Raw genomic sequence first — 18829 nt, 5'->3', positions numbered from 1 at the left:
TACTCTTTTCTCCAAAAGAAATCCACTACTTCTCCAAGGGGTGGATTTTTTTTATTGCAGATGAAGGACATCATAGCCTCAAATCTATGATTGAAATATCTGCAAACATTAACCGGATCCAATGAGCACAGTTCTCCTGCTGTCTTGTATTCAATGTTTTTAATGTTTGAATTTGCCTCTCGTAGAAAATCCAGTAAATCATCCCAAGCGTACTCAGCACAGCTTAGGGTAAGGAACCATGTTGGTGTTCCTAAATTCCGTAACATGCATTTTAATTCACTATGGCGTTGGTACCAATATTCATTTGTCCCACGCTGACAAGCTATCAGATTGATCAGTTGTGTTTCCAAATGATCATCTCGGTGCCTCACTTTCTCCATAAAATCCTTAGCAGACACATTTTGTAAATGTACTCCACTTTTTAAAATGTGATTTACTGCATAAGACAGTGCAGACAAGTCGCTTTCAAATAAAAGATGGAACAAATAAGGAATACTTTGTCGAAATCTGGGATCTTCTGCATATAGTCTTGTAGTCCGATACTCAGAAGCTGGAATCTGTTCTGGACGTTCATCGTATCGTCCTCCTTTTCCTTTAGGAAACAGCTGGGGAAAACATCGAGCTTCCAAGCTCTCCTCCCATACACTCACGGGAGTTCCTTTTGCTTTCTTCATCTGAAACAGATCAATATTGTCTCCCAAAACTTCTTTTGAATGTAGAGGATGTATGCTAAAATGTTCATAAATTTCTTCTTCCTTTGACTTGTCCACTTTTTCAATTTGTCCAGTTGGTGTTTCTGTGTCTTCTTGTAAATCTTCTTCTATATAAATTGATTCATACCATTTGTTATTCCTTTTCAAATACAAATTTGCTCTTTGTACTTTCCGTACATCTACCAGCTCCTGCCAAATCTTCTTATTCTTTGTAGGTACACCATTAACCAGAATAACTAATGGTTCAGTTTCCAAAGTATCTGCATCAATAGTTTCCATATTTTTTTTCAAATCCAAGGGCAAATACACCACTCTACCTTTTAAACCTCTCAGTAAATCTGAAGGAGGTAATTTACCAGTTTTGGGCTCCATACGTACTATGGTCTGGAACGGATGAACACATTGAATAAGTATAGACTCATATGTATTTAATTCAGAAAGTTCGGCAGGAATAGCATCCAATTCTAAATTATTATGTACAGCTCTGGTTGGCATTCTATTTTCCTCTAACTTGTTGTAACAGTATTTACAAATACGCTGATCTTCACCCAATTCAAAACAATTTTCAAGAAATATATATGTGGCAAAATCCTTCCACTTATAATTATCTTCATTTTCACTCTTTCTGTAGAGATCAACATTCCTGGTTTGTTTTCTATAATGAGTTCTGCGGCAACAAATACAAGTTATATTTGGTCTTTCATTAGAGATTATTGCAAATTTTGTTATGTGATTATTAAATGTTTTACTTACAGAGGGTTCTACATTCTCTTCCACTTCTTCCTCATTTACTGTGTCCTTTTCTGCACTGTCTTGTTCAGGACCAAAGTAACAAAACTGAATTTCATCAACAACCTTCTCTACATCTGATACCGATCCACGGAACAGAGCCCTATTCAATTCATCTAACTTTATTGCTGGACTTTTAGCAAAATACAACCGTCTCACAAACTTTCTCATTTCAGTATGATGAACAGCCAGCATCCTAAAATGATGGAAAACACTATTACACACTTTTCTAGATAGACAAGCCAGAGAATGACCCTGCAAACCAGTATTCTCTCTCACTCTGCATGGATCTAGACTTTGAAGCACCTTAATCTTCTGTTTTACACTTTTTTTTACTATATTCTCTTAGAAACTCACGAAATTTATCAATAGATTCCTGACGCACAGTGCAAATACTACTACAATTCCAAGTGTACACTGGGGCTTTAGGACGTCTCCCCATAGCCTCATCCGCCATCACTTGTACCTCATCTCTTGGAACCATTATCTCCTTCTCCATTATGCAACCATTTTTCACTTCATAAGCACGACCTCTGGTGTCAACTGCATGCGGCAAACTATTACTTTGAAAATAACTCTCTTCATTAAAAAAAGGTTCACTACTTGAACTATGCATCCATTTTCCTAAAAACACTTTACAAAAGTTTGTTCTTTTCACTATTCTTTTCCTTTTGCTTTGTGATTTCAGTACATTAACCATTTTATCTAATGTACGCATCCTATTCAAAATTAAAATTAATAGTTTCCTTTTTAATTCTAATGGCTTTGCTGCAATGGCTTCAATTTCTTTTTTTCTCTTGTAATATTTTGCCTTTTTCTTATATTTCTTCACATCCTTTATCAAATGGGACATAACTCTTCTCTGAAACATTTTTCTACGTATCTCTTTAAACGCTGTTTTTCTGTTTAAGTTAATCTTTTTTATTGCAGAAGCTATATTTGCATTAACTAAATTCTCAATTTTTTCCTGTTCTTTTCTATTGAAAACATTCTTTCCAGTACAGACATTTTGTACATTTTTCCTTTTTTTGAAGATGTTCTTTAAAAAATCTTTTGTCTGCTTACCAGAAGACTTTCTCTTTTTCCCAACATGAGCATCTCCAACTAACTTAGGTCCTCCAGTTGTCTTCAAATATAGTTTTTTTTGTGGTTTTTCGTTACTCTGGATTTTGTAGGCATCTTAAATTTTGTTCACTGCTCTTCAGCAATACCTGAAAAAAACTAAAAAAAAAATCCTTTTTTATATTTAAATATATTACTACATTTTTCATGATCTTTTCAAATCTTAAAATACTAAGTACCCCTTTCCTAGAAGTGAAAATCACAATAACACATTCACAAATTAAATATCTAAAAACAATTCCTGTGTGCACACAGAGTCATGCTTTGAAATTAGGCAAAAAACGAAATTTCTTTGCCAATTGGAAAGGACACATTCTACTACTTTTTTGGCAAGTAATAAGTACTTTTACAGTCTGACACATTTTGAATCCACTTTTCAGATTCTGATGAAAGCACATGTCCAAACTGCTTTTTGGGACCAGCACCATGTGTAACCTGGGTGACTGACTACACTCCAGCAAGGGCAACCAGCCTTAGTGATGCTAAATGTATTTGCATTACTAAGTGCAACCTCAAACCCCACTCGGTTGTGAATACTGTGCATGATTCCACAGGATAAGCAGCTGGGTGTATGCTAAGAGTCTGCTTCTGCATAAAAAAATAGCTCCCCCTTTCCATCTAATGCAAATGTAAAATCACCAGAGCAATACCAAACAGATTTCTGAGACCAGCAACATGTGTAACCTGGGTGACTGACTACACTCCAGCAAGGGCAACCAGCCTTACTGATGCTTAATGTATTTGCATTACAGACTGCAACCTCAAACCCTAAAAGTATTCCTCATTTATACCACTACACCTTAATTTATGGTGAAAACATAGTCCATATTATTTTACATGTTTTTATTTGCATTATTAAGTGCAACCTCAAACCCCACTCAGTTATGAATACTGTGCATAATTCCACAGGATAAGCAGCTGGGTGTGTGCTAAAAGTCTGCTTCTGCATAAAAAAATAGCTCCCCCTTTCCTACTAATGCAACTGTAAAATTACCAGACCATAACGCAATAAATCTCTGCCTGTAATTCCTCTTTGCACACAGAGTCATGTTTTCATATTAGTTTGAAAACGTAATTTCTTTGCCAATTTGAAACCACACTTACTACTCTTTTTTTTGGCAAGTGATAAGTACTTTTACAGTCTGACACATTTTAAATCCACTTTTCAGATTCTTAAAAAAGCACATGTCCAAACTGCTTTTTCAGACCAGCAACATGTGTAACCTGGGTAACTGACTACACTCCAGCAAGGGCAACCAGCCTTAGTGATGCTGAATGTATTTGCATTACTGACTGCAATCTCAAACCCCACTCGGTTGTGAATACTGTGCATGATTCCACAGGATAAGCAGCTGGCTGTGTGCTAAGAGTCTGCTTCTGCACAAAAAAATAGCTCCCCCTTTACATCTAATGCAAATGTAAAATCACCAGAGCAATACCAAACAGCTTTCTGAGACCAGCAACATGTGTAACCTGGGTGACTGAGTACACTCCAGCAAGGGCAACCAGCCTTAGTGATGCTGAATGTATTTGCATTACTAAGTGCAACCTCAAACCCCACTCGGTTGTGAATACTGTGCATGATTCCACAGGATAAGCAGCTGGGTGTGTGCTAAGAGTCTGCTTCTGCATAAAGAAAATGCTCCCCCTTTACATCTAATGCAAATGTAAAATCACCAGAGCAATACGCAATAAATCTCTGCCTATAATTCCTATTTGCACACAGAGTCATGTTTTCATATTATTCTGAAAACGTAATTTCTTTGCCAAATTGAAACCACACTTACTACTCTTTTTTTAGGCAAGTGATAAATACTTTTACAGTCTGACACATTTTAAATCCACTTTTCAGATTCTTAAAAAAGCACGTGTCCAAACAACATTTTCAGACCAGCAACATGTGTAACCTGGGTGACTGAGTACACTCCAGCAAGAGCAACCAGCCTTAGTGATGCTGAATGTATTTGCATTACTGACTGCAACCTCAAACCCCACTCGGTTGTGAATACTGTGCATGATTCCACAGCATAAGCAGCTGGCTGTGTGCTAAGAGTCTGCTTCTGCATAAAAAAATAGCTCCCCCTTTCCTACTAATGCAAATGTAAAATCACCAGAGCAATACGCAATAAATCTCTGCCTGTAATTCCTATTTGCACACAGAGTCATGTTTTCATATTAGTCAAAAAACGAAATTTCTTTGCCAATTTCAAAGCACACTTACTACTCTTTTTTTTGGCAAGTGATAAGTACTTTTACAGTCTGACACATTAGGAATCCACTTTTCAGATTCTTAAAAAACAACATGTCCAAACAACATTTTCAGACCAGCAACATGTGTAACCTGGGTGACTGACTACACTCCAGCAAGGGCAACCAGCCTTAGTGATGCTGAATGTATTTGCATTACTGACTGAAACCTCAAACCCCACTCGGTTGTGAATACTATGCATAATTCCACAGTATATGCAGCTGGATGTGTGCTAAGAGTCTGCTTCTGCAGAAAAAAATACCTCCCCCTTTCCATCTAATGCAAATGTAAAATCACCAGAGCAATACCAAACAGCTTTCTGAGACCAGCACCATTTGTAACCTGGGTGACTGCCTACACTCCAACAAGGGCAACCAGCCTTACTGATGCTGAATGTATTTGCATTACTGAGTGCAACCTCAAACCCTTAAAGTATTCCTTAGTTATACCAGTACACCTTAATTTATCGTGAAAACATAGTCCATATTATTTTACATGTTCCTCACATTTAAATTTCTCCCAAAACAGAAAATGATAAACACAACTTCAACAAAACGAATTCCATTTCTATTATTAATTTCTTAATTTACCATATACATCCCCTCTCAAACTCTAAACTCACCTTTAAAATTAGTTAGTTGTGAAAGAAATGTGGCACTCAAACAGCAGATTATCAGAGCCAGGATCTCTGTTCTGTACACCTCTCTTCTCTCAGCAGAACCAGATAATGGCAAACTTTCCCTCTCTTTTTCCACACATATACATGTAAGTTTCAAATCTCAGTGCTTCCCCCTTTTTTTCAAATGTAATCACACATTTCTATTGGTTGAAAACCAACCCTTTTCCAAAAGTACCCTTCCCCCAACTTGACTTCTGCCTAGTACCCTTCCCCCAACTTGACTTCTGTCTGCTACCATAGCAACAGCTCTTGAAACACTGCTGTGCAGAGTTAGGTCAGAAGTTCACCAAACAATGTTTCATTTCCAAAGAGCAGGAGTGCTTGACTTTTCAAACCTAACAGCAAATCCATAGTACTGTTCTTCGGTAACACATTTTTCTGTACCAATACAAAACATGCTTCTATAAATTTACACATACAGCCTAGTTTTTATTCTACAATGGTATGAAACAGCCAATCAGTTTAAAAAAAAATATATATATATGTATGCCTCCATTTCCAAACTGTCTTTCATTTCTTTTTACCATTCTACTGAATTACACCTCCTGAGTGCATCCAGTTCTCCTTTGAAGATGTTCACAGTGTGGATTGTAGGGCACAGCTATGTCTTCTGGAGTGAAAAGTATGCAGAGAAAACAGGTATGGTGAGAGACCTTGCTTTGCCAAATGTAGACATTAAATGGATTGGTCAGAGAGGGTTAAAGTGGCACCAATTGATGCCATTGGTGAAATCCTTCATGCAAATCCAACACCCTGACCTCATAATAGTGCACTGTGGTGGCAATGACCTAGGCACTTTGACTGGGGTAGGTCTGGAAATGCTTATGAAGGAGACCTTTGCACAACTGTTTTCATTTTTCCCTAAAACTGCCTTTGTGTTTTCTAACATATGCCAAAGGCAAAAATGGAACTGGTCCAATCATTTCTGTCCACAGATTGACAAAGCAAGAAAGCACGTCAACAAATCTGTTTCTGCTTTCCTCCGAGACTATGGTATGGGTTCCATTTACCACAACAACTTGCGTTACGACATGCAAGACATTTATAGAGGAGATGGTGTGCACTTCAATGATGAAGGGAACAGAGTCTTCCTCTTGAACCTTAGACTCTGCATCGGTACTTACTTGTAGGTACCAATAAAAAATCACTTCATAAACACAACGGCTCTTTTTAGAGCCCCCTAATATCTAAACACTTAAATCTGCATTTCATTTCTTTTTTTTTTTTTTTTTTACCGTACGCGTATGTTGAGCTTACCGTACGCGTACCCCGCAATTTTTTTTTAAAATTAATAACTGTTTTTTTTGTACTTTTCTGTCCTTCTTTGACCCCCTTTTAAATGTTATGGGGTCTGTAACTCTATTCCTTGCCCCCTTTTCAAGTTATCACCCTTTTTTTCCTGAGTGAAACACACAAAATGGTGGCCGCCGCTTCCTGGTTTCGACCGATTCGAATGTTTACTAAGATCTAAGAGCCAATCAGAATCGCGGTCGCGCACATCACCGTACGCGTACGGTAAGCGCACCGTAAGCGCACCGTAAGCTGGCTCAGATATATATATTGATTTAAAGGCTTAACATTTGACTCATATAAAACCAGAGAAATTCGCCTGATGTGGTTAGTTGAGCTAACTATAACTGGCGTGCCTGCAATGCACTGCTGATGATGTCACATATTACATCACTCATGACATGGTCAGTCACATCACTCATGACATCACTCATGACATCTTAAATGACATAACTCATGACATCATCCAGTGAATGTGTGTTTCTATAAATTGTAAATATGTTTTATATGTCTTACTGAATGCATGGGTTAGTGACTAAACTGTGTAAAAGTCTGTATTAGTCTCTCCATTGGTGTGCAAGCAACTGCATGGGTTGCTGAATACCTACATGAGTGTGTATATAGGTTATTGATTTTTTGTCTGAGTATCTGTATGGGTCCCTGAGTGTCTGTGTGGGTGGGTGGGTGAATGAGTCTGTGCATTGATGTCTGAGTGGGTGATTCAGTGGTTGTATGGATTAAAAAGTGCATCTGGAAAGGGCTGTATGGGTGAGTTAGTGTGTCTATGGGTGTGTTGGTGAGCGAATAAATGTCTCAGTGGTATATCTGTGACTAACTACACATGTTTTAAGCCACTATATGTGAGTGTTGGAGTATATAAATTAGTGTACTAAGTTATTTCAAGAGTGGGTGTATAAATAAGTGTCTGCTTCTATTAGTGATTGTATAAGACAGTAAATATGTGTTAGTATCTGTATAAATAATTGATGTGGTATGTCTAAAAATAACAAAGTTGGTGTGTATAACTGTATACATGATTAAATGGGTATGTGATTCATTCTTTGCATTACCGACTCGGTGTGTGAGTAACTCTAGGGATGAATGGCAGCATGTGACTGCATGTATAGATGTATGAGTGCATATTATAGTCCTCTATTGATGAGTAACTACATGTATAAGTGACTGGATGTGTGTGTAGACCTTGGAAATAGGGAGTGCTATGTAGTATATGACATTCTTCTGTGTATGGTTTCAAAAATAGTAGTCAGCGTTTTAGAATGGGTGTATCAAAGTTTATATTAGAGCATCAGTATGTGCATCAGATTGTCACGTCGATGATGTCATCAGTGATGTCACTGACCAGGTCATGAGTGACGTAATATGTGACATCATCAGCAGTGCTTTGCGGGCGCGCGAGTTTTAGGTAGCTCAACTAACTATAACAGGCGAATTTCTCTGCTTTTACATGAGTCAAATGTTCAACTAACTATAACGTCCTTGAAACCTATGTTATTTATAGTGAATTTTGAAGGTGTTTTAAATGTTAATTTCATATTTTAATGTTTATAAAACCGATATTATTCCTATCATATTTTTTAATATTTTGGAACTCCATTATACTTCTTGTTTTTGACTTTAAAAATCATGTAATGTTTTATATCTTCCCCAAAAAATATGCATATATTTTTTTTGAGGTGGAGAAAACTGCACTCCCATACCGGTAGCGTACCAAGCTCCATCACCACACGAATCTTATCCGCTACATTACTAAACTCGTAAATGATGCGCATTTTGTATCCGATGAGTTCTTGGCAGCGTGTCCCGAGTAACATCATAAACGCATGAAGTCACCCCAGGTACTACTTTGGTATCCGATGGGTACGCAGTACCAAGCCACGTGTTATGTCATGTACATATGGGGTCACGCCTGCTGCGCGTTGCGTATTCGACGAGTACACGCTGCCAGGCCCTGTGTTACGTCACAGACATATAGTATTGTGCCGGGTACACCATTCCCTTTGTTTTTGTCTCAAAAGTATATCTCAATAACTTTAAACAGTATATGAGAGCACACGAAAATCTAAATTATTTTAAACATTTATATATTTCTAACTGTAATAAACTTATATTATGATAACTATGTTTTGTCAAAATCGCGTTGTGTGCAGCCTCCTTGCGCGCTCGGTGCGCGATTGCCATGTGACCTTCAAAAAAAGCATTTGATTGGTTCATAACATTTCCATTGTAACAGTTTTACGACCCCACCCATTTTACTCATTCTCTCTACAGCGTTTGATGAGAGACACCTCTTCTGCTTAGAAAGCTTTTTTGAAAAGTGTTTTCCTGTATACACATATCTTATACTACACACAACATGCAATGATCATCTTGATCAAAATTCATGCTCTGTACATTAGCCTTCCACGTGTGATTGCCATGCATCTCAAGCGTTCCATTAAATAACAAATATGTGTTACTCGAAGCCCCTGGTATGTGTGTCTGCACATTATTGTGCTGCCTTTTGGCCTGGGTATTGCTGGCTCTAAGGAGCATCATCAGCCACGGGCAGACTGCACATCCTAGATCACATGCCATCTTATTAACAATAGTATCCGCCCTCCCGACACATGCTACACTAATCTAAATTGCACACTCTTCGAGGTCAAAACTACAAAAGAAACACACATAAGTACACTTCCTGGCCAGGAAGGATCCGAACAATGCCCAAGTCCCCGGAATAATTATTCACACCCCTGCGCTGACCTGGCATATGCAAGCCGAGCCCACTTTGCGTACTTATAAATAGAATAACCATGACGCCACACGTCCCTCTTCTTCCACACTACCTCAAATGATTTGCTGCATCCACCTCGCATATCACAATGCACAATAAATAAAAGAAATGGATCCATGAGGTGTACTCCATCCTGGGAATCAATACACGGGCTCAAAATTGTGAGCCCTACTGCCCGTCATCTACGAAAGGGATCCATGAGGTGTACACTCTCCTGCAATCAACACTCCATCTGAATTGTGAGCACTACTGCGTGTTTGCTCACACAATAGTAATATCAACTGTGGATCACCCTGACCACGTAGCGGCCAAATTTCATGACTGTCTTGTTGACGTGATGAATTGGATGCGCCTGAGCTTTCTAAAAATCAATACTGAAAAGACTGAAGTGATGGAGTTTGGGAAAGGCCCCTCAATCTGGAATTCTCTCTGGTGGCCTTTGGAGGCCGGGCAATGCCCTCTCCCGGTCACTAATGTCAGGAACCTGGGTGTGATCTTTGACAATAAACTAGATATGTCCGCCCAGGTTAACAGCCTAACCTCATCATGCTTCTTTCTTCTAAAAACCCTGCGGAAAATTCTCCCATAAATTCCTCTGGCGCTCCAGAAGACTGTGATGGCCGCTCTATTTATGTCCAGACTGGACTACTGTAATACCATGTTTTTAGGGATGGATAAATTTCAGGTGGGAAAAATCCAATCCTTGCAGAATGCTGCAGTTCAGGTTGTTCTGAACCTGCCCAGGGGTTGTCCCACCTCTGAAGGTACGAAATCTTTGCACTGGCTTCCGATCCAACAAAGGATCGAGTTCAAGGCTCTCTGTTTGGTTCACCGGGCCCGTTTTAGGGGTGGTGCAAATGATGGAGCTGATATATTTAGACCCTATCTCCCGCAGTGCGTCTTACGGTCTGCCAATTTAGGCTTTATCTGTACTTCCAGATTTAAATTTTCAAGATGGGGTGGTCGCTCTTTTAGCACGTGTGCAGCAAGACTTTGCAATCACCTGCCTGTGGAGATGCGACTGCAACCCAACTATGCCCTGTTCAGAAAAATGTTGAAGCATCGTTTATTTCAGGTTCAGTAATTATCACGGTTCTCCTGCCAATCTCGTACACCACAGTGCCCAGACACCTTCTGGTATTCGAACGCTTTACAAGCTTCTTTTATACTTATACTTATACAACAATGACAGCAGGTAAGCAGAGAGGCCTGGGTGCACAGGGCTGCCAATTGAGCGCTCTATGGCAAGAGGGGTGGGGTGCTTCAGCCTAGCTGCGCAGGTCCGAACAAATGATATTGCCATGTGTTATGATGTGATCTTTTACCTTATTCAGTCACATCTCTGTCTCATTTTAAAGACCGGCTCGACTGTACTGTAGGCCTGAGCCAGCGGGCAGTGCTGTCCTACAGACACCTCTTCAGCGCAGTGCTGCGGGAGGGATGGGATGCATCAGCCAGACTGAGAATGTGCAAATAAGCGATATTACCATGTGTTATGATGTTATCTTTGACCTCATTCAGTCTCATCTTTGTCTCATTTTAAAGACCTGCTATACCATAAGGTAGGTCTAAACCTACGGGCAGCACTGCCCTACAGACACCTGTTGAGGGTGGTTCTACGGGAGGGGTGGGGTGCATCACCCTGAGTGTACACGTGCGAAAAAGAGATGTTGCCATGCGTAATGATGTAATCTGTGACCTCATTCCGTCACACCGGTCTAATTTTAAGGACCTGCTGGACCGTACTGTAGGCCTGAGCCAGCGGGCAGCGCTGCCCTTGGGACATGTGGCATTGGCTTTTAGGACACTGTAGTGAGCTCCTTACTAAGTGTACATGCACACAGGCTCCTGCCACTGCATTACACACACTTTATGCTTCTAGCATGCGCTCTGTTCCTTTGTATGTGAACGTTGGCATAATATATTATTATTTAACCTTGTGCATTCTCATGCACTCCAACTCCTCTTTGAACCACAATTACCACTAACAGTTGGTTGATCGTACTTCAAAAACGAAGGATGCACTCAACTCCTATTTTCTATCAAACTTGAAATAAACCTTCATTTACCTCCAGACATTTCCACCATTAAATTATTTTTCCCTTTTCAGACATTCCATTGATTGCCACAAGCAGGGCGGAGCGGAAGCTGACCCCGCAATGATGCCCTGGCATTCTGACACCTTCCATCGTGGTATCAAGACACCGTCTCCGACCGGAGACCTAGTCTATTGTACAATCATACCCCGGACTAGGAGCTTGCACCAACACATCGTGGGGCACACCAGTGGTGGCAGGTGAGCAGTGAAACCTCAGTGTGCAAGGCCTACAATTGCGCACAGTGCGGGGGAAGGGGTTAGGGTGCAGCACCCTGGGTGCACAGGTGCATGCAAGCGATTTTCCCGTAGCTAATAATGTAGGACTATATTATCAAACAACAGCGATAAAATTATCACTACTTTAGCGACAGGAAACTGCCGCTAAATTAACGATAAGGGGTTGATAATATGCCCTTGTAAATTTCCATAGAAGCCCAGGTTCACACCAAAACCTGGGCTTCAAAGGGAATTCACAAGGGCATATTATCAACCCCTTATCGCCGCTTTAGCGGCAGTTTCCGGCCGCTAAAGTGGCGATAATGTTATCGCCCTTCCTTCATAATATGGCCCATAATCTCTGCCTCATGTATTTAATTTTATGGACTTGCTGAACCACACTATTTCTCGCAGACCCCAGCGTCCTAAACAAACGGGTGACGGAGGGTAAACACTAAGGCCTGGGTGCAATAGGTCGATGCTCTGTCTCCTCCTCCCTCTCTTCTTTTAACTCTCCCTCCCCTTCTCCCTTCCACCCACTCCCCCTCCCTTCCATTCTCACTATGTTCCTTTCATTCGGACTACCTTTCTTTACCTCTTCCACATAGCACACATACTTATGTTTCATTTTTGTCTTGCAGGTTCCATACGCTGCTTCCACTGGAGTCCAACCCACGTTTTTTTTAATCATACTGTTCTATTAGAGTTACATTTCTATTTATTTCTGTTTTAATAAAGGTTACTTATTTCAAATAAATAACTGAGTGTATAGGTCTTCTTTTTCTGACAACACTTGTCTATTGTTTATTGTGAAAATCATCTGTTTATAGGAGATTTTATGGACAACATTATTTAATATTAGAGTGCACCTACCAAACATAATCTAACTGACTATTAGACAAATGAAGCCAGGGTAATTGTACAACTGTGAGAGTTCTATGAGTGTATCACTTTATAACACCATAAGTACTGCCCGTGTGATTACAGAACAAATAAGGCCTGCCTAGGACCACCGAGGCTTCAGGGACAGCCGAGGCCCACCCTGCATATTTAAATAAAGACCTGGAGTGTGGCGATCCCCGGACTTCAGTTGGCCTCGAACCCTCCGAACAACTAGTAAACAATACCCAGGAAGGTGGTGCTCCCCTAGGCTTCAAAACGTCTCTGTGCCCCTCCGCGCCTAATTTACATGTGACATTAAGATCCCCAGTCCTACAGAGACCCCGCAATATAATAAATGGATTGGCCATGGAACACTACCGCCCCACCGGGGGCCTCATTTAAAAGAACGGGTGAGACCCCGTTGTTTTTTTTTTTTTCCATTTTTACCATCCGCATCCCCTCTATTACAGTGATATGAGGTTTTCCTCCTCTCGCTTCAAGTAGTCGAACAATTATTTGCTATCACAGGATGGAAGCCATGCACCACCCTCTAAAAGCAAACACAAATGTCCAGCGAATGCACACCCCGGGACATTGTATGAGCTGCACCTGAGAGGTGGCCCTCTCTACTACCATAATGCATTTGTTAGTATATACGCATACTTATACTACATACACACCTGTAGTACAGCGACCAGAATGTAGTGAAGAAGCAGAGGAAGCGCAAAATCTTAAAATATAAATCCTACCAGAAGTCGGATGACATAGTTCAATGAGCCGACAACCCTGGCATGAGTAGAAACAGCTACACGAACAAAACGGGTCTTCTGCACAACACAAGCAATTTTGAAATATTGCTGAGTGGTGCCTTCTTTTTGCCTTCTCCCACTCGTTGCCAAATTTATGTAGTGAAGAGGCAGACAGCAGTGATTCCAATAAGTAGATTTTTTACAAGAAAACAAGACACCTGAAACAACCACCAACAGGAGCAGACAGGAAAGCAACCGTCTAATCCAGCACCATGTACAAACTCCGCAAGGTTCCCCTCATGACAGCCCTACATTCTAACATAACATACTGAGGGCGATATCATCAAGGAACGGCATTAAAATTAGCACCGCTTTAGCGGCAGGAAATTGCCGCTAAAACAGTGATAATGGGCTTAATAATATGCCGTATAGAATTCCAATAGAAGCCCATGTTCTGGTGTTAACATGGGCTTCTATTGGAATTCTCTATGGCATATTATCAAGCCCATTATCGTCGTTTTAGCGACAGTTTCCTGGCGCTAAAGCGGTGATAATTTTAACCCATTCCTTGATAATATGCCCCTTAGATTTTAGTAGAATTACATACTAACATTCTACTATGACTTAAAATGGAATACTACACAGAGAACATGACTTTACAGCAATGTGCTCATAGTTTCATCCACGAGTCTTGACACCGGTAGGGGTAAGACTTTCGCTTCCCACTCCCTATATTGTATAAACGTAAACTAACACTTCTTCCATAAGTATGCTACAGCTCCCAGAGCACCTCACTTTACAGCAATGAGCTCACAATTTAGTCTCACGGTTTAATCCCCGAGTCTTCACACCAGTAGGGATGAGTAGTTCACTTCCCACTCCCTATATACTATAAACGCATACTAACATTACTTACACACTTATACTACAGCAGCTAGTATCCTACACCGCCCAGAGCCCATCACTTTACAGCAATCAGCTTGGTTTAATTCCCAAGTCTTCACACCGGTAGGCGTAACGACTTCGCTTCCCTCTTCCGGTATACTATCAACACACAGTAGCGGTCAGTAGTTCGCTTCCCACTCCCTGTATGGTATAAACGCCAACTAACGGTACTTGCACACGTATGCTACAAACACCAGACCATATCACTTTAAAACAATGACCTCATGGTTTAGACTCTCGGTTTCATACCCGAGTGTAGCACCACATCATATCACCACCATGCCACTCTGAGCAACACCGCACTTTCAGACCGTTAACAGTGATAATTACCTACTGGTGCCCGCCAGTAGGTGATCAAGAACAAATTACAATAGTTCCTTGATTCTTTTAGCTTTCAAAAATTCTCTCTATTACTGTCTTTCTACTTTACCATATAAATAGTTTTTTTAATATTCAAGTACACATCGAAGTGTACCTAACAATATTTTTTGCAACATTTTCTCGAAAATTTTACGGCACATGCAGGTTAAAAGTTCACAATTGTTTTAATTTCGAACAGTGCCTTCCACATGCAAGTAGCAGGTGTGGTTGAGTTGAGCAAATGTTATCCTATATTATGTACTATATTATGTACGTGCAAACTGCTTTTTCTTAACCAATCACAAACATACTTTTCCACAAAACGAATGTGCACCCTACTTTTAAAAAACAATGCTTTTCATCTCCCAATCAGGTACCGTTGTGTATGCGAAAAGAAACTAGTTGCCCATCTTTAAACATATCTCTTATTCTATGAAGGAACTGCATGATCTTTCCATACCTTCCAGCCATACCTTCAAAATGCTAGTGTGGATCGTAGGACATAGCTATGTTTTCTGGTGCAAGAGGTATGCAGAACAGAGACGTATTGACTGAGACTAGGTTTACAAAATGTGGACATTAAATGGTTTGGACAGAGAGGATTGAAGTGGCACCAATTGTTGTCTTTGGTTAAAACCTGTTTGCATCTCCAACACCCTGACCTCATGATTGTGCACTGTGTTGGAAACGACCTAGGCACATTGACTGGGGTAGATTTGGAAATGCTTATGAAGGACACCATTGGACATTTGATGTTACTTTTGCCTCAAATTGTCTTTGTATATTCCAATATATGCCAAAGACAGAAGTGGAAATGGTCCAAACAATTTTGTCCTCAGTTTGAAATATCTCGGAAAAAAGTCAACAAAGCTGTCTCTGCATACCTTAGAGACCACAAAATTGGGTCCATATACAACAACAACATACGTTTTGATATGGCGGATGTATACAGAAGTGATGGAGTACACTTCACAGATCAGGGAAACCGAGATCTCCTGAAAAATTGGAAGCTGCGCATCCGCACTTATATGTAGCTCCAACTAATGAACACAAGGGCTCTTTTTAGAGCCACCCTATAACTTACAACTTAGGCCCCGTATTTTAGGACCATATAACGCCAACTCCCGCACCCTCGCCAAAATGTATTCTCCACATAGCTGTGGCGCAATGGCCAGACCATCTCACTTTGCAGCACAGACCTCTCGCTTTGATCCCCAGCTCTACTCATCCATATGGGTGAGAAGTTTGCGCTCTACAAATACCATATTGATTTACTGTCGCACTCCCTATACAACACCACCTAAGCACCATACACAAGCTACAATGTTCTAAACTAAAGTTCATCCAAGTACCTATAACTACATGCTGACACTACTTGCACAGAGGTGGCACAGCGGCCAGAACACATGACTTCACAGCATATGACACACAGTTTGGGCTCATGCTTTAATCCCCGACTCTGGCAGCAGCTCAGCTTAGCAACTTGAGACGCTAGACAATACCTCACATATATTCTGTACCCCGGGACTTTCATACCAGTATGGGTCAGTAGTTTGTCCTAGTAGTTATAAACACATCTGGACACTACTTCCACAACTGTAGTGCAGCGGCCACAGCACATGACTTCACAGCATAAGACACACAATTTGGGCTCACGCTTTAATCCCCGAGTCCCGCACCAGTTCACCTTACCCTCATCAGACTACCCAATACCTCACTTAATTTCCTTAGCCCACCACTTACATACCGGTAGGGGTAAATACTTCGCTTCGCACCCCCTCTATAGCACACCCTAAACACCCCACAGAGGTCACAGTGCTCCTACCCTCCCATTTCCCACTTTTTCCCCCTTTTTTCACCCTTTTTCACCTTACTCACTTCAACGGAATCACAAAAGGGCAGCCAACACTTTCTAGTTGCAACCGTTCGCACCGCTCGCAGACAATCAGCAACAAGCTCGTTTTCGCAACGCCTCAGCCAATCAGATGGCAGAATTCCCAAATATCGATATCTATAAATTTTGATATTTCTCAAAAACTACTGAGTGAATTTACACCAAATAAACAAAAGCGTGCTTTCTAAACCAAGACCCTTCTCCCTGCCAAATTTGGGGTATTTCTATTCACCCGTTCAACCTGTAGCCTTGTCTAAAGCTTCCTATGGAAATTAACATTGAGAAAACATGTTTTGGGACCCCCCTTTTTTTCTCAGCCCCCCCTTGACGAATCACCCCCAAACTTTTAACATAGTAACTTTTCTCAGCAAAGAATTACTTTTGAAAATTTCGCAAAGATTCGTCAATCGTCGCCAAAATTATTGGGAATAGCATGTTGCCATTTTCCTATAGTAACTGGGTCCTAACTATAACTTCCTACTGGCAGTCGCCAGTAGGAAGTTATAGTTAAGATCTGGTTTCTATTCAAAAAGAGTTTTTTCTTTTGCCAATATCTTTGGTGCCCTTTGCCGAATCTCTGCTAAATTTTCTAAACTAATGGTTCACTCAGGTCAGCTCCTCTCTTGAAAGTTTTGGGGTGATTCGTCAAGCAGGGGGCCGAGAAAAACGGGGGATCGCAAAACATGTTTTCTCCATGTTGATTTCCATAGGAATTTTGGAACAGGCTTCATCCTGAACTGCTGAATGGATTTACAAATAAATTTGGCAAAAGGGTAGCTCTTGGTTCAGAAAGCGCCCTTTTTTAAAATGGTGTAAATCCATTTAGTAGTTGCTGAGAAAACAGTAAAACAAAGTTAAAAAAACAAGAAAAGGGGGCAGGGTAGAGACGCCCTGGCCCTGTAGGCCTTCTCAGGGGTCCCACAAGGACCCCCAGGCCCCAAAAAAGCATTTTTTTTTAAAACCAGGTGAATTTGCACTGGGTGCGTGAATCAGGCCAAAAAAACATACATTTAAATGAAGCGCAGGCTCCCATTGTTAAGCCCCGGTGGGCCAGGCCCCGGGTACAATGCGTGAATAATTAGCAGGGGGCCCATACGGATCCTACAGCCCCAGGGACCGCCACCTCCCCTTGACTTAAAAATAATTAAAGAAGTTTGGGGGGCTCCTGCCTCTCCCCACATTTCCCCGGGGACTGCCACCTCCCCGGGGCATCATTAATTATGTGTGGGGGGCCTTGCAGGCCTCCCAAGCCCCAGGGACCACCACATCCCTGGGGCTCAAAAATAATTAAAGAAGTGTGGGGGGCTCCTGCCCCTCCCCACACTGCCTTGAGGACCACCACCTCCCTGGGGCAAACTTTAATTACATGTGGGGGTCCATTGCATGGCCCCGTGGACCACCCCTTCCTAGGGCTGTTTTGACAATGGAAGGGGGGCCGCGCCATCCCCCTCCTAGAACCCTTGATGGCCCTGGGGGCAGCCACCCCCCAGGGCTGGCCCCTGCAATGTCCCAGGGTGCCCACCACCTGGACATTGCCATTTGCTATGGCAGGGTGGGATGGGGTCCCAGGGGCCATAATTGGCCTGAGGAGGGGAGCCACGCGGCCCCACTCTAAAATTAATAATAAAGGCTGGCCAGGCCCTGGGGGAGGGGAGTCCCGGGAACAGAGGTGGCAACAGGCCATGCAGCCCCCTCCCTCACTCAAACAAAAAAGGAGGCCGGGCCTCGGGGGATGGTGTCCCCGGGGCCAATAATGGCCCAGGGAAGGGGGGCCCCCTTCCCTATTAATAATAAAAAATAATAATAAACTAGGTCAAGCCCCGAGGGATGGGGTCCCCAGGGTCAAAATCGGCCTTGGGAGGGGGGCCGCCAGCCCTCTTACCGTGTTTAAAACAAAAAAAATTAATGGGTCAGGCCCTGGGGATGGGGTCCCCAGGGCCCTCAAAATACAGCCCTCTTCTAACAAAAAAAAGAATAGCCAGCATCTGCCCGGAGGCCCTGCCCCCTCCTTGTACCACTCTGCAAACACACCTCCTGGCGTGTTCTAAGT

This window comes from Triturus cristatus, chromosome 2_2 (genome assembly GCF_964204655.1).
Source record: "Triturus cristatus chromosome 2_2, aTriCri1.1, whole genome shotgun sequence".
Taxonomy (NCBI): Eukaryota; Metazoa; Chordata; class Amphibia; order Caudata; family Salamandridae; genus Triturus; species Triturus cristatus.
Note: the sequence above shows the minus strand (reverse complement) of the source record.